Raw genomic sequence first — 6,000 nt, forward strand, 5'->3', positions numbered from 1 at the left:
CATGTTAAACCCTGTAGGTGGACTTAGTCTGGCATGACAATAAGGTTGAGTGGTACTACTCTTGGACTAAGACATTAATTAAAATGAGTTGTCAATAACTCAATTAATTAGTGGACATTCGATATCTTAAACACAGGGAGACTAACACACTCATGATAAGAAGGAGCCCATAATGTAATTTGGGATTGGTGCGATAGTGCAATAATAACTCTCTAGTGGAATGAGTTATTATTGATGAACTTGAGTTGTGTGTTTGGGGCGAACATGGGATACTCAAGCTCGTCGGAAGGCCAAAACCAATTTCTCCTCTAGGTCCCTGTCGTAGCCTCATTAAAGTCTCAAGTCCATCTATATAAAAGCCTATCTTGGTGTCCAAGAAGGGGGCCGGCCCAAGGCTTGGTGACCAAGCCAAGGGCCGACCACTATCTCCTCAAAGAGGGTCGGCCCTTTGCTTGGTGCCCAAGCAATGAGGGGCCGGCCACCATAATCTAAATAAGGAGTGGTGTTTTGAATTTTTAAAATCATCTCTTTGTAGAAAACTACAAGTTTTAAAAGAGAGATTTTAAAATTATAAATTTTTTTTTTATTTGAATTAGACCATATGATTTAAAAGAAAGTTTAAAAGTTTTAAAACTTTCTTTTTTAACTATCCTCATGGTTTTAGAAAAAAAAGGGAAGGGAGTTTTAAATTTGAAACTTTCTATTTTAAAAAAGAAAATTTTAGAAGAGAAGTTTTAAATTTTAAAATTTGGTTTTAATTTTGAAAACTTTCCTTTTTTAATATTCACTTTAGAAAATTAAAAGAGAGCTTGTAAAATTTTATAAGAGCTTTGCTTCTTTGCTTATAAAATTTTTACAATAATTATTTTCTGCCTTTTAAGGGGCCGACCACCCTTGCTTGGTGCCCAAGCAAGGGGCCGACCAATCAATGATTGCTCCAATCAATGATTGAATTAATCAAGAGAAAGGAAAAGGAAAAATAAAAGGGGAAAAGGATAAACAAGAGGAAGATTTTAATTTTTGTAAAAAGTCTTTCCTTATTTGCTTTGGGCAAGTAATATAAAAGAAGGGGAGGGGAGGCCTCATGAGACATCAATTCTTATTCTCTTGTTGGAGCTCTTCATTATGGCCGACCCCTCTCTTCTTTCTTTTCCCCTTACTCTCTTTTGTTCCTTGGTGGTGGTGGTGGCCGAATACTAGAGAAGGAGGAGGAGCTTTGGGTGGTGTTTATCTTGGAGGATCGTCACCCACACAACGTCCAAGAGGAGGCGAGGAATACGACAGAAGATCTCGAGGTTATTAGCATACAAAGAAGAGGTATAACTAGTAATTATTTTCCGCGTCATGCTAGTTCTTCTTTGTACGAATTCCAAACACAAGAGGCATATGATTCTAGAGTTTCGGATTTGTTTCGAAGTTGTGTTTTTTTTTTAAATTTGTGATTCGATTGTTCTTTTTGGTTAAACCTTATATTATTTTAGGAAATTAAATATTTAATTTCGTTAAGAGGTTTTGTCGAGGCAGTGGTGTATGCTCCCATACCCAAGAAGGTCATGTGCCTCGCCATGTTTGTCCTGAGAATCGATTTCCGAAATAGATATTTAATTAAATTTGTAACATAGGTTGATTTCGATCAATAGTGTTAAGTTCTGCTTCTGATCCAAATCTAAACCATTAAGAACAGATAAGTTAAATTTGGAATCAATAATGTTAAGTTCCGTTTGTGATTCCTAATTTAATTTCTAAAGAACACAATAGGTTGTTTAGGAAAGGTTTGACACTTGTACAAAATTTTTGTGCAGTAGAACCGGTACGATCTTCCTAGGACCAACCAACAATTAGTATCAGAGCTAGGGTTTGCCTCTGTGTTTGGTTTTCAATTTAATTATGCACATGTCATACATAATTTAGGCAGGGTAATAACAGGATATGCTAACTCTTTGGTTGTAGGCCTCAACTATTATGGCTTATAGATGTTGTGTGTGATTGGACCCTTGGACATGTCAAGGGTATTATTTTTGTGTGTGCATGATTGTATGTAACTAATACAGCAAGAGCTGTATTAGCCCTAGGATTTTAGAATTTTATTTTCGATCTAGATTACATGTACATTCCTTCGTGGAATATATGATCGATATATGTAAAATTATATTTTTGTCACGGATCGTATCCTTGCGAGGCGTGGTGCTATTAGAGGACCAGAGGCGCAGCGGAATAAGGAGCAAGATAGATGCGATGACTAGACCCAATGGTGGTGGCTAAAGATGGCAGCAGCTAGGGTTGGAGCACACGGAGGACAGTGATGGAAAAGGCCATAATAGTTGGAAAATTAATTTCAAAATTTATTAGTTTTATTTACTGTGATGTGTGTGTGTGTGCATATGATGTATGCTTGCATAGGTTAAAATTCCTCACCTTAAATAACTAAGTGAGAGAGGGATTTTTAAAATAAATTCCACGATCTCCATTACTGGTTTGTAAGTGATGCAAACAAACTTGCGCGTTGGCTCTGAGTGCCTTCCTCCATATCAGATGAGTTTGTTTGCGGATCACTAGATCAAACTTTTATTTTGAATGACTATAGGAAATTAATTAAGAGAGTGTGATCTTCCCTATCGGAAGGGGCACAATCTTATTAATGGACTAAGTGTCAAGTAATGGTATACACTTAGGCACGTCTAATAGTATCCTCCCCATCGGAGTCACTGCTATTATTTGTGTGACTGACGGAAAACCAACTATTAATTTTATTTGTTATAAAATTAGGTTGACAAGAATAAAATTAATGGGTAAAACCTCCTCTTATAAATGTTTGATTTTATATACGTCCAAACTATCGTGACATGTAAAATTCACGGTGATTTGAGGTGTTGGTTAATTTAAAATAGTATTGTTTGAGGAATCAATATTATTCTAAATTTAGAGTCTTAACCAAAGTTTATTTTTGTGATTCTTAGGATGACTTTCAACCCACTGGCCATCATACTGAAAGAGAATAAATTTACTGGTCCCAATTATATAGACTGGAAAAGAAACCTGGACATTGTCCTAACTGCTGAGGGCTATAAGTTTGTACTGTAAGAGGAGTGCCCTAATGCGCCTAATGGTGAGTCTACCCAAGAGGAGATTAAGAATCATAGGAAATGGGTAAAAGCAGATGAGATGGCGCGGTGTTACATTCTGGCTTCAATGTCAAATATGCTGCAACATCAACATCAGGATTTACCAACAGCTTATGATATATTGAACAATCTCAAGGATCTCTTTGGTCACCAGGATCGGGCCGCTAGGTAAGAAGCTATGAGGAAATTAATGACAACCACCATGCAAGAGGGTACTCCCGTAAGGGATCATATCCTAAAGATGATGGCTTATTTGAATAAAATACAAATCCTTGGAGGAGAAATTGATGGGGAAACCTAGATCGATATGATTATCCAAATGCTACCCAGAAGTTGTGAGCATTTTCGCCTAAACTATAATATGAATAAAAGGATGTATTAATTGGCGGAACTGCTGACAGAACTTCTGGCAGCAGAAGGGCTATTTCATCATAATTCTCAGATTCACTATGCTGAAAATTGTTCTACTTCTAAGTCGAAAGGCAAGAAGAAGAAGAAACAGGCTGCGTCAGCAAAGAAGGTGAAAAACCTCAAGGAATAGGACCAAAAGTTGGATTGAAGAAGCCAAAGGGCAAGTGCTTCATCTGCAAGTAGTCAGGACATTGGAAGGCAGACTGTCCTCGTAGGAAAGAGAACAATAAAGGTATATCTCATACTCTAGTAGTTGGAACATGTTTAGCGATGTTATCTACCAGCACATGATGTGTAGATACGGGAGCCACTGATCATGTCTGCAACTCTTTGCAGGGGTTCCAGGAAACCCGATGACTATTTGAAGGAGAGATAACCGTCTACATGGGCAATGCTACTAAGGTGGCAGCTGTTGTAGTGGGAGACGTCTACTTATCTTTTGATAGGAATAGAAGTTTGGTTTTAAGAAATTGTCTTTATGTACCCAATTTTAGAAAGAATTTAATTTCAGTTTCTAAAATGTATTTGGATGGATATTCTGTTTCCTTTAATAGCAATGTGGTTATAAAAAGAAATAGAGTTATTATCTGTTCTGGTGCATTGGTTGGCAATTTATACACTTTAAATCCAATTTCTTCCACAAAGCAACAAATGGAAATTAATAACACATCTTCTAAATCCAATAAGAGAAAAGAACCTTCGGAAATGAACCAAACATATCTTTGACATCTAAGGCTTGGTCATATTAATTTAAGTAGGATTCAAAGGCTTATAGCTGATGGACTCTTGGGTTCATTAGAGTTGGAAAACTTTCTAACCTGTGAATCTTGCTTGGAAGGTAAAATGACCAAGAGACCTTTTAAGGCCAAGGGGTATAGAGCCAAAGATGTGTTAGAACTGGTGCATTCTGATTTGTGTGGTCCTATGTCTATCCAGGCAAGAGGTGGTTTCGAATACTTTGTCTCTTTTATAGATAATTATTTGAGATATCGATACATTTACTTGATGCGCCGCAAGTCTGAGTACTTTGATAAGTTCAAAGAGTACAAGGCTGATGTGGAGAAACGTCTTGGTAAAAGTATCAAAATACTACGGTCTGATCGTGGTGGTGAATACCTCTTAGGAGAGCTTAGGAATTACTTATCAGAGGCTGGGATTCAATCCCAGTTGTTCGCACCTGGTACACCCCAACAGAATGGTGTGGCAGAATGAAGGAGTATGACTCTTATGGAAATGGTTAGATCGATGATGAGTTATTCAGAATTACGAAATTCGTTTTGGGGATATGCTCTGGAAACAACAGTGCACATTCTGAACTTAGTACCTTCTAAATCAGTACCCTCTACTCCCACAGAATTATGGAATGGGCGAAAGCCCAGTCTAAGACATATTCAGATTTGGGGTAGTCCAACACATGTGCTGAAAGCAGATGCTGATAAGTTAGAATCTCGTACAGAATTTCGCGTGTTTGTGGATTATCCTAGAGGAACGAAAGGTATTTTATTTTATAGTCCTAGAGACCAGAAGGTCATTGTTAGTACCAATGCCTAGTTTTTAGAAGAAGACTATATAATGAACCACAAGCCCAAAAGTAAAATTGTTCTAGAAGAAATAAGAGAGGACACGTTTACTTCAGTACCAACAGTACAAGATGAAGTACCACAAGAGACTGCAACACGTGTCACACATGATACACAACCACAGACAATACCTCGTCGTAGTGGGAGGGTTGTGAGGCAACCAGAGAGATTCATGTTTTTAGGAGAGTCTTCAGACTTGATCTCGGGTAAACATGAACCTGATCCCCGGACATATGACGAAGCACTCCAAGATATAGATGCAGTATCTTGGCAAAAGAGACTTCTAAAATAGAGTCTATGTATTCTAATAAGGTCTGAGAGCTTGTGGAACCACCAGATGGTGTAAAAGCCGTTGGATGCAAGTGGATCTATAAAAAGAAAAGAGGGACAAACGGGAAGGTAGAAACCTTCAAAGCAAGGCTTGTTGCGAAAGGGTATACTCAGAAAGTGGGAATCGATTATGAGGAGACCTTTTCACCGGTAGCTATGCTTAAGTCTATTCGGATACTCTTATACGTAGCCGCTCATATGGATTATGAGATTTGGCAAATGGATGTCAAGACAACTTTCCTTAACTGAAGTCTTGAAGAAAACATCCATATGAAGCAATCAGAAGGGTTCATTGAAAAAGGCAAAGAGCATCTAGTGTGCAAGCTCAATCGGTCCATTTATTGACTGAAGCAAGCTTCAAGATCTTGAAACATCTGGTTTAATGAAGTAATCCAGCTATATGGATATATTCAGTGTCAGGATGAGTCTTGTGTATACAAGAAGTGTAACAAAAATGTGGTGGTATTTCTTATACTATACATAGATGATATTTTGTTAATTGACAACAATGTCAAAGTGTTATCGGACGTAAGGGTATGGTTGTCCAAACAATTCGA

Source organism: Zingiber officinale, chromosome 11A, assembly GCF_018446385.1.
Source record: "Zingiber officinale cultivar Zhangliang chromosome 11A, Zo_v1.1, whole genome shotgun sequence".
Lineage (NCBI taxonomy): Eukaryota > Viridiplantae > Streptophyta > Magnoliopsida > Zingiberales > Zingiberaceae > Zingiber > Zingiber officinale.